Raw genomic sequence first — 20725 nt, 5'->3', positions numbered from 1 at the left:
TATTATATGCATGTTCTTATCAGAAATGCTTTAATTAGGTTCCTATGTATATTTATAAACAATATTTCACCCATAATCCCTATGTAGAAAAATAGTAATATGCATATTCTTATGAGAAATGGGTTAAATAGGTTACTATGTATATTTAAAAACAGTATTCCACCAATAATCCCTATGTAGAAAAATAATTATATGCATATTCTTATCAGAAATGGGTTAAATAGCGTCCTATGTATATTTATAAACAATATTTCACCCATAATCCCTGTGTAGAAAAATACTTATATGCATATTCTTATCAGAAATTGCTTAAATAGGGTCCTATGTATGTATATAAACAATATTCCACCAATAATCCCCATGTAGAAAAAAAATTATATGCATATTCTTATCAGAAATGCTTCCTATGTATATTTATAAACAATTTCCCAATATAATCCCCATGTAGAAAAAATATTATATGAATATTCTTATCAGAAATGCTTTAATTAGGTTCCTATCTATATTTATAAACGATATTTCACCCATAATCCCTATGTAGAAAAATACTTATATGCATATTCTTATCAGAAATTGGTTAAATAGAGTCCTATGTATGTATATAAAAAATATTCAACCAATATTCCCCATGTAGAAAAAAAATTATATGCATATTCTTATCAGAAATGGCTTAAATATGTTCTTATGTATATTTATAAACAATATTCCACCCATAATCCATATGTAGAAAAATAATTATATGTCTATTTTTATAAGAAATTGGATAAATATATTCCTGTGTATTTTTAACAACAATATTCCATCCATAATCCCCATGTAGAAAAATAATGATATGCATATTCATATGAGAAATGGGTTAAATAGGTTACTATGTATATTTAAAAACAGTATTCCACCTATAATCCCCATGTAGAAAATAATTATATGCATATTCTTATGTGAAATGGGTAAATAAGTTACTATGTATATTTATAAACAATATTCCACCCATAATCCCCATGTAGAAAAATAATTAAATGCATATTCATATCAGAAATAGGTTTAATATGTTCCTATGTAAATGTATAAACAATATTCCATCCATAATCCCCATGTAGAAAAATAATTATATGCATATTCTTATGAGAAATGGGTTAAATAGGTTACTATGTATATTTACAAACATTATTCCACCCATAATCCCCATGTAGATAAATAATTATATGCATATTTTTTATAAGAAATGGGATAAATAGGTTCCTATATATATTTCTAAACAATATTCTATCTATAATCCCCATGTAGAAAAATGATTATATGCATATTCTTATCAGAAATTGGTTAAATAGGTCCTATGTATATTTATAAACAATATTCAATCCATAATCCCCATATAGCAAAATAATTATATGCATGTTCAAACAGAAATAGGTTTAATATGTTGCTAAGTATATTTATAAACAATATTCCACCCATAATCCCCATGTAGAAAAATAATGATATGCATATTCTTATCAGAAATTGGTTAAATATATTCCTATGTATGTTTAACTACAATATTCTATCCATAATTCCCATGTAGAAAAATAATTATCTGCATTTTCTCATGAGAAATGGGTTAAATAGGTTACTATGTATATTTTAAAACAGTATTTCACCCATAATCCCCATACAGAAAAATAATTAAATGCATATTCTTACCAGAAATGGGTTAAATAAGTTACTATGAATAATTATAAACAATATTCCACTCATAATCCCCATGTAGAAAAATAATTTTATTCATATTCATATCAGAAATAGGTTTAATATGTTTCTATGTAAATTAATAAACAATATTTCACCCATAATCCCTACGTAGTAAAATACTCATATACATATTCTTATCAGAAATGGGTGAAATATGTTCGTATGTATATTTATGAAAAGTATTCCACCAATAGCCGCATATAGAAAAATAATTATATGCATATTCGTATCAGAAAATGGGTTAAATAGCGTCCTATGTATATTTATAAACAATATTCCACCCATAATTCCCATGTAGAAAAATAATTTTATGCATATTCATATCAGAAATATGTTTAATATGTTCCTATGTAAATTAACCACTTGACCACCGCCTCACGACGATTTACGTCGGCAAGGTGGCACGGACAGGCAAAATCACGTACATATACGTGATTTGCCTTCCGCGGGTGGGGGGTCCGATCGGACCCCCCCCGGTGCCCGAGGCTTCCGTCTTTTGTCCCACGGCGATCGGAGATGAGGGGGAGGCCATCCGTTCGTGGCCCCCCCCTCGCGATCGCCGCCGGCCAATCACATCATTCCTTTGCTGCTGTATGCTAAACAGCAGCAGAGGAAATGATATCATCTCTCAAAGGAAATGATGTCATATGTTCCTATGTAAATTAATAAACAATATTTCACCCATAATCCCTACGTAGTAAAATACTCATATACATATTCTTATCAGAAATGGGTGAAATACGTTACTATGTATATTTATAAACAATATTCAACTCATAATCCCCATATAGCAATATAATTATATGCGTATTCATATCAGAAATAGGTTTAATATGTTGCTATGTAAATATATAAACACTATTCCTTCTATAATCCCAATGTAAAAAAATAATTATATGCATATTCTTAACAGAAATGGGTTAAATAGGATACAATGTATATTTATAAACAATATTCCACCCATAATCCATATGTCGAAAAATAATGATATGCATATTTTTATGAGAAAATAGATAAATAGGTTCCTATGTATATTTATAAACAATATTCCACCCATAATCCATATGTAGAATAATAATGATATGCATATTTTTATAAGAAAATAGATAAATAGGTTCCTATGTATATTTATACACAATATTCAATCCATAATCCCCATATAGCAAACTAATTATATTCAAACAGAAATAGGTTTAATATGTTGCTATGTATATTTATTAACAATATTAGACCCATAATCCCTATGTAGAAAAATAATTATATGCATATTCTTATCAGAAATTGGCTAAATAGGTTCCTATGTATATTTATAAACAATATTTCACCCATAATCCATATGTAGAAAAATACTTATATGCATATTCTTATCAGAAATTGGTTAAATAAGGTCCTATGTATATATATATAAATACTATTCCACCAATAATCTCCATGTAGAAAAAAAATGATATGCATATTCTTATCAGAAATGCTTTAATTAGGTTCCTATGTATATTTATAAACAATATTCCTCCCATAATCCATATGTAGAAAAAAAATATATATGCATATTTTTATAAGAAATGGGATAAAAATATTCCTATGTATGTTTAACAACAATATTCCATCCATAATCCCCATGTAGAAAAATAATTATATGCATATTCTTATGAGAAATGGGTTAAGTAGGTTACTATGTATATTTTAAAAAATTATTCCACGCAAAATCCCTATGTAGAAAATAATTTTATGCATTTTCTTACCAGAAATGGGTTAAATAAGTTCCTATGTATATTTATAAACAATATTCCACCCATAATCCCCATGTAGAAAAATAATGTTATGCATATTCATATCAGAAATAGGTTTAATATGTTCTTATGTAAATGTATCAAAAAAATCCACCCATAATCCCCATGTAGAAAAATAATTATATGCATATTCTTATCAGAAATGGCTTAAACGCGTTCCTATGTATATTTATAAACAATATTCAACCCATAATCCACATATAGCAATATGATTAGATGCACATTCATTTCAGAAATAGGTTTAATATGTTGCTATGTAAATTTATAAACAATATTCCATCCATAATCCCCATGTAAAAAAATAATTATATGCATATTGTTAACAGAAATGGGTTAAACAGGTTACAATGTATATTGATAAACAATATTCCACCCATAATCCATATGTAGAAAAATAATGATATGCGTATTTTTTTAAGCAATGGCATAAATAGGTTCCTATATATATTTATAAATAATATTCTAACTATAATCCCCATGTAGAAAAACAATTATATGCATATTCTTAATAGAAAATTGGTTAAATAGGTTCTATGTATATTTATAAACAATATTGAACCCATAATCCCCATGTAGAAAAATAATGATATGCATATTCTTATCAGAAATGGGCTAAATAGGTCCCTATGTATATTTATAAACAATATTTCACCCATCATCCCTACGTAGAAAAATACTTATATGCATATTCTTATCAGAAATTGGTTAAATATATTCCTATGTATGTTTAACTACAATATTCCATTCATAATCCCCATGTAAAAAATAGTTATATGCATATTCGTGTCCGAAATAGGTTAAATAGCATCCTATGTATATTTATAAACAATATTCCACCCATAATCCCCATGTAGAAAAATAATTTTATGCATATTCATATCAGAAATAGGTTTAATATGTTCCCATGTAAATTAATAAACACTATTTCACCCATAATCCCTAGAAAAATACTTATATACATATTCTTATCAGAAATTGGTTAAATATATTCCTTTGTATGTTTAACTAGAATGAATATTCCATTCATAATCCCTATGTTTAACTAGAATGAATATTCCATTCATAATCCCTATGAAGAAAAATAATTATATGCATATTCTTATCAGAAATGGGTTAAATAGGTTCCTATGTATATTTTTTAAACAATTTCCCACTATAATCCCCATGCAGAAAAAATATTATATGCATGTTCTTATCAGAAATGCTTTAATTAGGTTCCTATGTATATTTATAAACAATATTTCACCCATAATCCCTATGTAGAAAAATAGTAATATGCATATTCTTATGAGAAATGGGTTAAATAGGTTACTATGTATATTTAAAAACAGTATTCCACCAATAATCCCTATGTAGAAAAATAATTATATGCATATTCTTATCAGAAATGGGTTAAATAGCGTCCTATGTATATTTATAAACAATATTCCACCCATAATCCCCATGTAGAAAAATAATTATATTCGTATTCTTATCAGAAATGGGTTAAATATATTCCTTTGTATGCCTATGTGTGGAAGGAACAGTTGAGACATAATTAGTGTCAGTTGGAGGAGTAATGATGAGTGAATGAATAGTATGAGCTTGGTGTCAGATAAAATATAAAAATTTTTAGCAGGGCTTTAGAAAACCAGTGCGCAATTTTATATTTTCGAGAGATAGTTGCAATTGCAATTAAGGTAGAATGTTGGTAATAACAATCAGATCAGATTGTTTGATAATTCATGCATCATTTTTTTCGGACAACTGTTTGAAGACTGGGAAATTGCTTAAATTTGTAAAGATAGAACCTGTCACCTAAATGTGAATTTGTATTACATGATCCGTATCCACTGGTCCACAGCAAAATATCAGTGAGATGTTTGACATGGTTGAGGAAAACGTCTGGTTACACTATATATATATATAAAAGACCTGAAAATAGTGAGTTGGTTGCCGGACATGTTAAGAGTGTTATCACATTAGGTATACATTAAGATGCATTTTCTATAAACATATCAAATATGGCAGTGAGACAACACATTGACAATTTAAATCTGTTCCCTTAACCAAATTAATAGGCAGTAGCCTGTTAGTGTTTTACGGATAGTTGCATTAGAGTAGATATATACAAAGACATTGATATTTGTTGAGATAAAGCTAAACACAAAATATTAATCAATTGTAATCAAAGCCGTGAGTGGGTTTATAGAGATCGTTACAATCTGTATTTCACAAGCAATTTGTTTTTAGATGTAAGATTTACGCTAAATTTAGCAATAAGAGAAGATAGCTGTTGAACATGGTATTAAAATTGCAACTATGTAATTAAGGTATTGGTAAATTATTTGTTTGACAATATAAAAGTGAGACCTGCAACTTTATCTTAATGCTCAATGTTATCCAGACTTTATTTATGATAATGCATGAGTATTTAGAATTACGTTAATGAGATTGAGGAAGCAGAGAAGCAGAAGATGTATCCGGAGATGTGCCAACAAATTCTCAGCCAGTGAGCGAAATAGTACACATCATTGGTGTCAGTGGATTGCACAGTAAACAAACATTAGTGTCACACAATATTTAGCTGGGCTTTAGAAAACCAGTGCGTATTTTTATATTTTTGAGAGATAGAATAAGATAGAATAATATAGAGATAGATTTAAGAATAGCATTGAGATCAAATTGTGTGCATTATCTTGTAAGACTCAAGCAGCAGCAGAGTATAATTGGACAGTTAACGAAGACTAGGGAAGTGCTGAAGTGATGATATACTGTAAATTTAACATTACTCAAGATAGCACTGATATAACCTAAAGGTGAATTTGCATTACACTATCCGTTTTCCCTGGTTTTGCTATATCAGCAAAATATCACAGTACAAATATATAGCGAAAAAGTCTTTATAATAGTAAGTGGTTTGCGAGACATGTCAAGGAAGTTGAGACGTTATACATTAGGATTATTTGAAGTAGATATTAAATCTATATTTAACACCTGCCGAGAGACAGGTTTAAGCGCAAGTTGTTAGTTGCGCTGTTGTTAGTTGCGCTGTTCTTATATTATTCCACCCATAATCCCCATGTAGAAAAATAATTATATGCATATTCTTATCAGATATGGGTTAAATAGGTTCCTATGTACATTTATAAACAATCTTCCACTATAATCCCCATGTAGAAGAATAATTATATGCATATTCTTAAAACAAATATGTCAAAACAAATTCCGAAACTATTACAACAGAAAGTCAGTAATGTGATGAGATGATTCCTGCATAACACAAAATAAAGCAAACTTTAGCACATCGTGAGTCGGTTTTGTTTCAAGCAAATGTTCAGTATATGTACATTAAATATATGATAAGGTTGCATTTATGCTAAATATAGTAAGACGAGAAGATAGCTGGTGCACGGTAATTTCAGTTTATATTGCACAATCGAAATCAGGATCAGGATTAGCACTGAGATAGCTGATATAAATTGAGTGACTATTGCATTTTAATGCAATAATCACTCAATTTATATCAGCTATCTTAGTAAAAAGAGTAAAAAAAACAGAAATACGGTTTAGCTTAGATACGGTTTAGTTTAGACATTGTGGAGTTTGTCAGACAGTTTGACTTGGTTTCGAGTAATTCTTAAATAAGAAAAGCAGTTAGACAAGCCCCACATAGTATGTCAGACGGTTTGAATTGGATTCGAACTAGTTAAATAATTCTGAAATTAGCAAACCTGATTTTTTTACTTTGAAGATAGTCTTAGTAGACAATAGTAGACAATATTCCACCCATAATCCCCATGTAGAAAAATAATTATATGCATATTCTTATCAGATATGGGTTAAATAGGTTCCTATGTACATTTATAAACAATCTTCCACTATAATACCCATGTAGAAGAATAATTATATGCATATTCTTATCAGAAATGGGTTAGATATATTCCTATGTATGTTTAACTACAATATTCCATTCATATTCAATTCATAATCCCCATGTAGAAAAATAATGATATGCATATTCTTATGAGAAATTGGATAAATAGGCTACTATGTATATTTAAAAACAGTAATCCACCCATAATCCCCATGTAGAAAAATAATTTTATGTATATTCATATCAGAAATGCGTTTACTATATTCCTATGTATGTTTAACTACAATATTCCATGCTTAATGGCCATGTAGAAAATATTCTTACCAGAAATGGGAATAGTGGAGGAATAGTGGACCCAACATTTTTGTCAGTTGAAAGAATAGTACCATATTATTGGTGTTAGAGGGAGAAATAGTCACCCATTTCGTCTTAATTGGTAACTTATTTGTCCGACAATATTAACGTGAGACCTGCAACTTTATCTCAATGCTTGATGTTATCCTGACTTTATCTATGATAATGCATGAATATTTAGAATTACGTTAATGAGATTGAGGAAGCAGAGAAGGAGAAGATGTATACCAAATTTAGAGTAATGCAAAAAATTCTCAGCCAGTGAACGAAATAATACACATCATTGGTGTGAGTGGAAGGCACAGTAAACAAACATTGGTGTCACACAATATATTTAGCAGGGCTTTAGAAAACCAATGCGTATTTTTCTATTTTTGAGAGATAGAAAAAGATAGAATAATATAGAGATAGATTGGAGAATAGCAATGAGATCAAATTGTGTGCAGCAGCAGAGTATAATTGGACAGTTAACGAAGACTGGGGAAGTGCTGAAGTGCTGAAATACTGCAGGATTAGCACTGAGTTAGCTCATATAAATTGAGTGACTATTGCATTTTAATTTATATCAGCTATCTTGGTAAAAAGAGTAAAAGAGTAAAAAAAACAGAAATACTGTTTAGCTTAGATACGGTTTAGCTTAGACATTGCGGAGTTTAAGCATAGCATAGCTTTGTCAGACAGTTTGACTTGGTTTCGAGTAATTCTTAAATAAAAACAGAAGTGAGACAAGCCCCACATGTCAGACGGATTTAATTGGATTCGCCCTAGTTGAATAATTCTTAAATAAGCACAGTGTGGCAAACCTGATTTTTTTTCTTACTTTGAAGATAGAAGATTTTAAGTGTTTTCATAGCTAACTTGAGAGTTTTCATAGCTTAGTTAATATATTTGAATTATGTTCAAAATACCAATATCAATATTGGGCCATATTTTAATGGCTGAGTAACAACATTAGAAACGAATAGAAACCGACTCAAGCCTATGCCGATATTGTCCTCTATTTGTGTTTTTCTCTTTGCAATTCCGACATTCTGTCTTAATTTTGGTTATTGGCAACTATGTCTCCAACAGTATAAACCGTGAGCCCTGTAACTCTATTGCAAAGAATATATACTCGATCAATGCTATCCTGACTTTAGTTATGCAACACGTTATGTTGTATGCAATTATGTTAATGCGACTATTCCTTAACCGATGTAAACCTCAATCTTTACACATTTTTATCAGGACCAGTGAAATAAATAGTACCCCATTGTTGTTGTGAGTGGGTAGAGGACCTTTGTAAAGGAACTAAAGGTGTCAGTGTGATTGGTGTGTTGTTCGTGTCAGTGGAGGAATATTTAAATCATCATTTGTGGAAGGAATAATGACTCATCAAGCGCTGTGTGTTCTCAGTGGAGAAATAATCATTGGTGTCATTGGTTAAATAAGTTCCTATGTATATTTATAAACAATATTCCACCTATAATCCTCATACTGAAAAATAATTTTTTGCATATTTTTATCAGAAATGGGTTAAATAGGTTACTATGTATATTTATAAACAATATTCCACCCATAATCCTCATGTAGACAAATAATGTTATGCATATTCATATCAGAAATAGCTTTAATATGTTCCTATGTAAATGTATAAACAATATTCCACCAATAATCCCCATGTAAGAAAATAATTATATGCATATTCTTAACAGAAATGGGTTAAATAGGTTACAATGTATATTTGTAAACAATATTCCACCCATAATCCATATGTAGAAAAATAATGATAAGCATATTTTTATAAGAAATGGGATAAATAGGTTCCTATATATATTTATAAACAATATTCTATCTATAATCCCCATGTAGAAAAATGATCATATGCATATTCTTATCAGAAATTGGTTAAATATGTCCTATGTATTTTTAAAAACAATATTCACTCAATAATCTCCATATAGCAAAATAATTATATGCATGTTCAAACAGAAATAGGTTGATATGTCGCTATGTATAATAATTATATGCATATTCTTATCAGTAATGGGCTAAATAGGTTCCTATGTATATTTATAGACAATATTTCACCCATAATTGCTATGTAGAAAAATACTTACATGCATATTCTTATCAGAAATGGGTTAAATAGGTTCCTATGGTCATGATGCTCTTAGAATGACGGGGTGGAGAGGGACTGTTGGTTTCAAGAAAAGCAGACAGATTTAGATGTTATCAATGCAAGATTAGATATTTGGACAAACTTCTATGATGTTCCTACGTTGACATTGTGGTTAATGTTAGATATAAACAAATGATACTGAAAAATTTGCATTATTACAGTACCACAATGACACCTGGCCCTAAATGTGATTACCCTTAATGTGAAAGGACTTAACGTCCCGGAGAAGAGTCGGATGCTATTAAACGACATGAAGCGATTGAAAGCAGACATTGTGCTTCTACAAGAGACACACTTTAAGGACAACAAATTACCAATACTTAAAAACAGACACTACCCAACAGTATACCATTCTACCCACTCAGCAGACAAATCCAGGGGGGTCTCTATTCAGATTTCAGCAAAAGTTCCGTGGACCTTGACAGACAAAAAGACAGACACGATGGGGAGATTCCTGTTTTTAAAGGGCTCCATAGGTGGAGCTAAGTTGACCATCGCCAATTTTTATGCTCCAAATGTCCAACAAGACTATTTTGTGCAGAGACAATTAGACGCGCTCCAAAAATTCAATGAGGGCCAACTCATCCATTGGAGGTGATTTTAATGTCCCCCTACTTCCCGCAGAGGACACCTCTACAGGGTCCTCATCATTTACCAGAGGCACACGTAAGAGGATACAAGCTGCGCTCCACACACTACAGCTGGTGGATGTCTGGCGCCTCTTTCACCCGGGTGAAAGAGATTACTCCTTCTTCTCCCGGCCCCATCAAGCGTATTCACGCATTGATTTTTTCCTAATCCCTCAAAATCAATTACATGCGGTCAAAGGCTCGGCTATCGGTTCTATCACATGGTCAGACCACGCTCCAGTCTCAATGCAATACGCTCTAGCAGAATACTTTAGGGGACAAAGAAGCCCGTGGAGACTTAATGAAAGCCTCCTACAAAATCCAGATGTAGTTGCGGATGTGACTAAAGAAATCACACAGTATTTTCCACTCTAACCCCCCAGCCGATGTGGACGGGGGTTTGGTTTGGGAAGCACACAAGGCAGTGATCCGTGGATTGCTCATAAAGCATGGAGCACGCCTGAAAAAACAAAGAACTGCACAATTAACAACACTTTTAACTAAACTACGCAGCCTGGAAAAAGATCACAAACAGACACCGACCAGGGTGCGAGGCAATGAACTTTTCAATGACTTAGGCAAGGGGAAGGCGCTACACCACGACACATTACAGGCCCAAATTGCAGTGATTCCCAAAGAGGGTAAAGACCCGACGCAATGCGGGAGTTATCGCCCAATATCCCTTTTAAACACAGACCTAAAATTGTTTACTAAAATACTAGCCACCAGAATACAACAACAGATTCCTAACTTAATACATCTTGACCAAGTAGGCTTCGTCCAATCCAGGGAAGCTCGCGACAACACTACAAAAGTCTTGAACCTGCTCAATAAAGCCATCACAACTAACACACCGACGGTCTTCCTTAGCACAGATGCCGAGAAGGCATTCGATCGGGTAAACTGGTCATTTATGTTTGCCACTCTGAGACATATAGGCCTGGGAAGTAATATGCTGAATTGGATCTCTGCTATCTATACCACACCGTCAGCAAAAGTCAGGGTTAATGGAGTAACTTCAAACACCTTTGCAATCACGAACGGTACGCGACAGGGATGCCCACTATCACCCCTACTTTTTGCACTCTCACTAGAACCTTTCCTGTGCCACGTAAGACAAAATCCAGACATAACTGGGATACCCATCAACCAAATCCAACATAAAGTCTCTGCTTATGCGGACGATTTGATGTTTTCATTATCGAACCCGTTACTCTCACTCCCCAATCTGTTAAAAGAATTTACCACATATGGAGCCCTTTCCCACCTGAAAATTAATTTCGCGAAATCAGAAGCGATGGGGGTGGGGATTCAACCTACACAACTGACTCATCTCCAATCCAGCTTCAAGCTGATGTTGACGAATAAAGCCCAAAAATATCTGGGTACATTTATCCCTCCATCACTATCCCAGGTATATGAACTAAACTCCCCCCCATTGTTAGCAAAAATTAAAACGCTTCTGAACAACTGGCAAACCGGTCTCCACTCCTGGTTAGGCCGATGCAACATTTTGAAAATGTCCATACTACCAAAAATTCTATATTTAATGCAGGCCCTCCCTGTACGCATCCCCTCCATTTTTTTTAAGCGGGTACAAACAGCCTTCACAGACTTTGTTTGGGCAAAAAAAAAACCAAGACTCTCTAACAAACTATTGGTACTCCCCAAAGAAGACGGGGGTCTTGCACTACCAAACATCCGTGCATACTATCAAGCGGTACATCTAGGAAGGCTCGTAGACTGGTGTCGCCATCAAGAGACCAAGCTATGGACTCATATTGAACAATCTCACACCGCTATTCCACTAGGGGGCACTCCATGGTGTTATAAGGATATACCTGCAGATCTTAGACGCCACCCACTGATAGGCAACACGGCACGAATATGCTCACAATTAATTTCCCAGACGACTCTTACATCCCAAAATTCACCTCTATACCCCGTAATAGGTAACCCTCTGTTCAAACCGGGACTAGAAGACGGTTTCTTCCGGAAACTTGGGGAAGCAGGACTACACCTAGCATCCCATTATAGCAATGAGGGACATTGGAGAACGCATAAAGAACTCTCTGACCCAAATGGCGTATACCGGCTAGACTTTATACGAACACTCCAGTTGCGACACTTCCTCAGGTCTATACCGCCCCCTCCTGCGGAAAACGATAGAACTCTCACGACCCTGGAGACACTCCTTACAGGGACGGGAGCGTTGCCACACACATTATCGTTGACTTACAGGCTGGTAAACACTCCCCCTACAGACTTTGTCCCCCCGGGACTACTGAAATGGGAGGCGGAACTAGATTGTAGGTTTGACAACATAAAGAAACAACATATTCTCAGATTCACGCATAAATCATCTATATGCGCCAAGATCCAGGAAACAAATTACAAAATACTCTCCCGATGGTATAGAACTCCAGCATTATTGCATAAATTTTTCCCTATGACATCAGAAATGTGTTGGAGATGTCAGAGGGAAAAGGGAACCCTCTTACACATTTTCTGGTCTTGTCCCAAATTGGCACACTTCTGGGAAGTAGTGCGTGAAACAGTACAAAAATTCACGGACAGACCAATAACCGATGACCCCGCATTCTTTTTGCTACACGCTACTGACACCCCCGATAAGATCTATAAGAAGTCCGTGATACGCCACCTACTGGACGCAGCAAAAGCTTGCATCCCGGTTTGTTGGAAATCTCCTCTCCCGCCGTCCATTGATATGTGGTTGGAGAAAGTAGAAGAAATAAGGAAAATGGAAGACCTCATCCTGACGGCACAACATAGAGAAGAAACATTCTCTAAGACCTGGCAATTATGGACCATGTTCATCTACTCATCTGAGGGCCAAGCCCTAAAAAAGACCGACGACATCCCATGACCGCAAACTCATAACACACAACCGATACCTTCCAGACTAAATTGTCAAATATCTGACAAACTCAGATCGCATAAACAATATTCCACCCATCATCCTCATGTAGAAAAATAATGATATTCGTACTCTTATCAGAAATGGGTTAAATATATTCCTTTGTATGTTTAACTAGAATGAATATTCCATTCATAATCCCTATGTTTAACTAGAATGAATATTCCATTCATAATCCCTATGTAGAAGAATAATTATATGCATATTCTTATCAGAAATGGGTTAAATAGGTTCCTATGTATATTTTTTAAACAATTTCCCACTATAATCCCCATGTAGAAAAAAAATTATATGCATATTCTTATCAGAAAGGCTTTAATTAGGTTCCTATGTATATTTATAAACAATATTCCACCCATAACCCCATATAGAAAAAAAATTATATGGATAATCTTATCAGAAATGGCTTAAATACGTTCCTATGTATATTTATAAACAATATTCCACCCATAATCCATATGTAGAAAAATAATTATATGCGTATTTTTATAAGAAATTGGATAAATATATTCCTATGTATGTTTAAAAACAATATTCCATCCATAATCCCCATGTAGAAAAATAATTATATGCATATTCTTATGAGAAATTGGTTAAATAGGTTACTATGTATATTTACAAACATTATTCCACCCATAATCCCCATGTAGAGAAATAATTATGTGCATATTCTTATCAGGTTAAATCAGTTCCTATGTATATTTATAAACAATATTCCATCTATAATCCCCATACTGAATAATAATGACATGCATATACTTATCAGAAATGGGTTAAATAGGTTACTATGTATATTTATAAACAATATTCCACCCATAATCCCCATGTAGAAAAATAATGTTATGCATATTCATATCAGAAATAGGTTTAATATGTTCCTATGTAAATGTATAAACAATATTCCATCCATAATCCCCATGTAGAAAAATAATTATATGCATATTCTTATCAGAAATGGCTTAAATACGTTCCTATGTATATTTATAAACAATATTCAACCCATAATCCCCATATACCAATATAATTATATGCACATTCATATCAGAAATAGGTTTAATATGTTGCTATGTAAATTTATAAACAATATTCCACCCATAATCCCCATGTAGAAAAATAATTTTATGCATATTCATATCAGAAATAGGTTTAATATGTTCCTATGTAAATTAATAAACACTATTTCACCCATAATCCCTAGAAAAATACTTATATACATATTCTTATCAGAAATTGGGTTAACTATGTGCCTATTTATATTTATAAACAATATTCCACCCATAATCCTCATGTAGAAAAATAATTATATTCGTATTCTTATCAGAAATGGGTTAAATATATTCCTTTGTATGTTTAACTAGAATGAATATTCCATTCATAATCCCTATGTTTAACTAGAATGAATATTCCATTCATAATCCCTATGTAGAAGAATAATTATATGCATATTCTTATCAGAAATGGGTTAAATAGGTTCCTATGTATATTTTTTAAACAATTTCCCACTATAATCCCCATGCAGAAAAAATATTATATGCATATTCTTATCAGAAATGCTTTAATTAGGTTCCTATGTATATTTATAAACAATATTTCACCCATAATCCCTGTGTAGAAAAATACTTATATGCATATTCTTATCAGAAATTGCTTAAATAGGGTCCTATGTATGTATATAAACAATATTCCACCAATAATCCCCATGTAGAAAAAAAATTATATGCATACTCTTATCAGAAATGCTTTAATTAGGTTCCTATGTATATTTATAAACAATATTCCACCCATTACCCCATATAGAAAAAAAATGATATGCATAATCTTATCAGAAATGGCTTAAATACGTTCCTATGTATATTTATAAACAATATTCCACCCATAATCCATATGTAGAAAAATAATTATATGCGTATTTTTATAAGAAATTGGATAAATATATTCCTATGTATGTTTAAAAACAATATTCCATCCATAATCCCCATGTAGAAAAATAATTATATGCATATTCTTATGAGAAATGGGTTAAATAGGTTACTGTGTATATTTACAAACATTATTCCACCCATAATCCCCATGTAGAGAAATAATTGTGTGCATATTCTTATCAGAAATGGGTTAATTAGGTTACTATGTATATTTATAAACAATATTCCACCCATAATCCCCATGTAGAAAAATAATGTTATGCATATTCATATCAGAAATAGGTTTAATATGTTCCTATGTAAATGTATAAACAATATTCCACCCATAATCCCCATGTAGAAAAATAATTATATGCATATTCTTATCAGAAATGGCTTAAATACGTTCCTATGTATATTTATAAACAATATTCCACCCATAATCCATATGTAGCAAAATAATTATATGTGTATTTTTATAAGAAATTGGATAAATATATTCCTATGTATGTTTAAGAAACAATATTCCATCCATAATCCCCATGTAGAAAAATAATTATATGTATATTCTTGTGAGAAATGGGTTAAAAAGTTACTATGTATATTTAAAAACAGTATTCCGCCATTAATCCCTATGTAGAAAATAATTATATGCATGTTCTTACCAGAAATGGGTTAAATCAGTTCCTATGTATATTTATAAACAATATTCCACCTATAATCCCCATACTGAAAAATAATTATATGCATATACTTATCAGAAATGGGTTAAATAGGTTACTATGTATATTTATCAACAATATTCCACCCATAATCCCCATGTAGAAAAATAATGTTATGCATATTCATATCAGAAATAGGTTTAATATGTTCCTATGTAAATGTATAAACAATATTCCACCCATAATCCCCATGTAGAAATATAATTATATGCATATTCTTATCAGAAATGGCTTAAATACGTTCCTATGTATATTTATAAACAATATTCCACAAACAATCCACATGTAGAAAAATAATTATATTCATATTCTTATCAGAAATGGGTTTAATATATTCCTAATTAGGTTCCTATGTATATTTATAAACAATATTTCACCCATAATCCCTATGTAGAAAAATACTTATATGCATATTCTTATCACAAATTGGTTAAATAGGGTCCTATGTATGTATATAAACAATATTCCACCAATAATCCCCATGTAGAAATAAATTATATGCATATTCTTATCAGAAATTCTTTAATTAGGTTCCTATGTATATTTATAAACAATATTCCACCCATAATCCACTATGTAGAAAAATAATTATATGTGTATTTTTATAAGAAATGGGATAAATGGGATAAATATATTCCTATGTATGTTGAACAACAATATTCCATCCATAATCCCCATGTAGAAAAATAATTATATGCATATTCTTATGAGAAATGGGTTAAATAGGTTACTATGTATATTTATAAACAATATTCCACCCATAATCCCCATGTAGAAAAATAATGTTATGCATATTCATATCAGAAATAGGTTTAATATGTTCCTATGTAAATGTATCAAAAATATTCCACCCATAATCCCCATGTAGAAAAATAATTATATGCATATTCTTATCAGAAATGGCTTAAACGCGTTCCTATGTATATTTATAAACAATATTCAACCCATAATCCACATATAGCAATATGATTAGATGCACATTCATATCAGAAATAGGTTTAATATGTTGCTATGTAAATTTATAAACAATATTCCATCCATAATCCCCATGTAAAAAAAATAATTATATGCATATTGTTAACAGAAATGGGTTAAATAGGTTACAATGTATATTGATAAACAATATTCCACCCATAATCCATATGTAGAAAAATAATGATATGCGTATTTTTGTAAGCAATGGCATAAATAGGTTCCTATATATATTTATAAACAATATTCTAACTATAATCCCCATGTAGAAAAATAATTATATGCATATTCTTAATAGAAAATTGGTTAAATAGGTCCTATGTATATTTATAAACAATATTGAACCCATAATCCCCATGTAGAAAAATAATGATATGCATAGTCTTATCAGAAATGGGCTAAATAGGTCCCTATGTATATTTATAAACAATATTTCACCCATCATCCCTACGTAGAAAAATACTTATATGCATATTCTTATCAGAAATTGGTTAAATATATTCCTATGTATGTTTAACTACAATATTCCATTCATAATCCCCATGTAAAAAAATAGTTATATGCATATTCTTATGAGAAATGGGTTTAATAGGTTACTATGTATATTTAAAAACAGTATTCCACCAATAATCCCTATGTAGAAAAATAATTATATGCATATTTGTATCAAAAATGGGTTAAATAGCGTCCTATGTATATTTATAAACAATATTCCACCCATAATCCCCATGTAGAAAAATAATTTTATGCATATTCATAACAGAAATATGTTTAATATGTTCCTATGTAAATTAATAAACACTATTTCACCCATAATCCCGAGAAAAATACTTATATACATATTCTTATCAGAAATTGGGTTAACTATGTGCCTATGTATATTTATAAACAATATTCCACCCATAATCCCCATGTAGAAAAATAATTATATTCGTATTCTTATCAGAAATGGGTTAAATATATTCCTTTGTATGTTTAACTAGAATGAATATTCCATTCATAATCCCTATGTTTAACTAGAATGAATATTCCATTCATAATCCCTATGTAGAAAAATAATTATATGCATATTCTTATCAGAAATGGGTTAAATAGGTTCCTATGTATATTTTTTAAACAATTTCCCACTATAATCCCCATGCAGAAAAAATATTATATGCATATTCTTATCAGAAATGCTTTAATTAGGTTCCTATGTATATTTATAAACAATATTTCACCCATAATCCCTGTGTAGAAAAATACTTATATGCATATTCTTATCAGAAATTGGTTAAATAGGGTCCTATGTATGTATATAAACAATATTCCACCAATAATCCCCATGTAGAAAAAAAATTATATGCATATTCTTATCAGAAATGCTTTAATTAGGTTCCTATGTATATTTATAAACAATATTCCACCCATAACCCCATATAGAAAAAAAAATGATATGCATAATCTAATCAGAAATGGCTTAAATACGTTCCTATGTATATTTATAAACAATATTCCACCCATAATCCATATGTAGAAAAATAATTATATGCGTATTTTTATAAGAAATTGGATAAATATATTCCTATGTATGTTTAAAAACAATATTCCATCCATAATCCCCATGTAGAAAAATAATTATATGCATATTCTTATGAGAAATGGGTTAAATAGGTTACTATGTATATTTACAAACATTATTCCACCCATAATCCCCATGTAGAGAAATAACTATGTGCATATTCTTATCAGGTTAAATCAGTTCCTATGTATATTTATAAACAATATTCCACCTATAATCCCCATACTGAATAATAATGACATGCATATACTTATCAGAAATGGTTTAAATAGGTTACTATGTATATTTATAAACAATATTCCACCCATAATCCCCATGTAGAAAAATAATGTTATGCATATTCATATCAGAAATAGGTTTAATATGTTCCTATGTAAATGTATAAACAATATTCCATCCATAATCCCCATGTAGAAAAATAATTATATGCATATTCTTATCAGAAATGGCTTAAATACGTTCCTATGTATATTTATAAACAATATTCAACCCATAATCCCCATATACCAATATAATTATATGCACATTCATATCAGAAATAGGTTTAATATGTTGCTATGTAAATTTATAAACAATATTCCACCCATAATCCCCATGTAGAAAAATAATTTTATGCATATTCATATCAGAAATAGGTTTAATATGTTCCTATGTAAATTAATAAACACTATTTCACCCATAATCCCTAGAAAAATACTTATATACATATTCTTATCAGAAATTGGGTTAACTATGTGCCTATTTATATTTATAAACAATATTCCACCCATAATCCTCATGTAGAAAAATAATTATATTCGTATTCTTATCAGAAATGGGTTAAATATATTCCTTTGTATGTTTAACTAGAATGAATATTCCATTCATAATCCCTATGTTTAACTAGAATGAATATTCCATTCATAATCCCTATGTAGAAGAATAATTATATGCATATTCTTATCAGAAATGGGTTAAATAGGTTCCTATGTATATTTTTTAAACAATTTCCCACTATAATCCCCATGCAGAAAAAATATTATATGCATATTCTTATCAGAAATGCTTTAATTAGGTTCCTATGTATATTTATAAACAATATTTCACCCATAATCCCTGTGTAGAAAAATACTTATATGCATATTCTTATCAGAAATTGCTTAAATAGGGTCCTATGTATGTATATAAACAATATTCCACCAATAATCCCCATGTAGAAAAAAAATTATATGCATACTCTTATCAGAAATGCTTTAATTAGGTTCCTATGTATATTTATAAACAATATTCCACCCATTACCCCATATAGAAAAAAAATGATATGCATAATCTTATCAGAAATGGCTTAAATACGTTCCTATGTATATTTATAAACAATATTCCACCCATAATCCATATGTAGAAAAATAATTATATGCGTATTTTTATAAGAAATTGGATAAATATATTCCTATGTATGTTTAAAAACAATATTCCATCCATAATCCCCATGTAGAAAAATAATTATATGCATATTCTTATGAGAAATGGGTTAAATAGGTTACTGTGTATATTTACAAACATTATTCCACCCATAATCCCCATGTAGAGAAATAATTGTGTGCATATTCTTATCAGAAATGGGTTAATTAGGTTACTATGTATATTTATAAACAATATTCCACCCATAATCCCCATGTAGAAAAATAATGTTATGCATATTCATATCAGAAATAGGTTTAATATGTTCCTATGTAAATGTATAAACAATATTCCACCCATAATCCCCATGTAGAAAAATAATTATATGCATATTCTTATCAGAAATGGCTTAAATACGTTCCTATGTATATTTATAAACAATATTCCACCCATAATCCATATGTAGCAAAATAATTATATGTGTATTTTTATAAGAAATTGGATAAATATATTCCTATGTATGTTTAAGAAACAATATTCCATCCATAATCCCCATGTAGAAAAATAATTATATGTATATTCTTGTGAGAAATGGGTTAAAAAGTTACTATGTATATTTAAAAACAGTATTCCGCCATTAATCCCTATGTAGAAAATAATTATATGCATGTTCTTACCAGAAATGGGTTAAATCAGTTCCTATGTATATTTATAAACAATATTCCACCTATAA

The sequence above is a fragment of the Aquarana catesbeiana genome, linkage group LG02 (assembly GCF_042186555.1).
Source record: "Aquarana catesbeiana isolate 2022-GZ linkage group LG02, ASM4218655v1, whole genome shotgun sequence".
Lineage (NCBI taxonomy): Eukaryota > Metazoa > Chordata > Amphibia > Anura > Ranidae > Aquarana > Aquarana catesbeiana.
The sequence above is the reverse complement of the archived record's forward strand: the minus strand, read 5'-3'. Positions refer to the sequence as shown.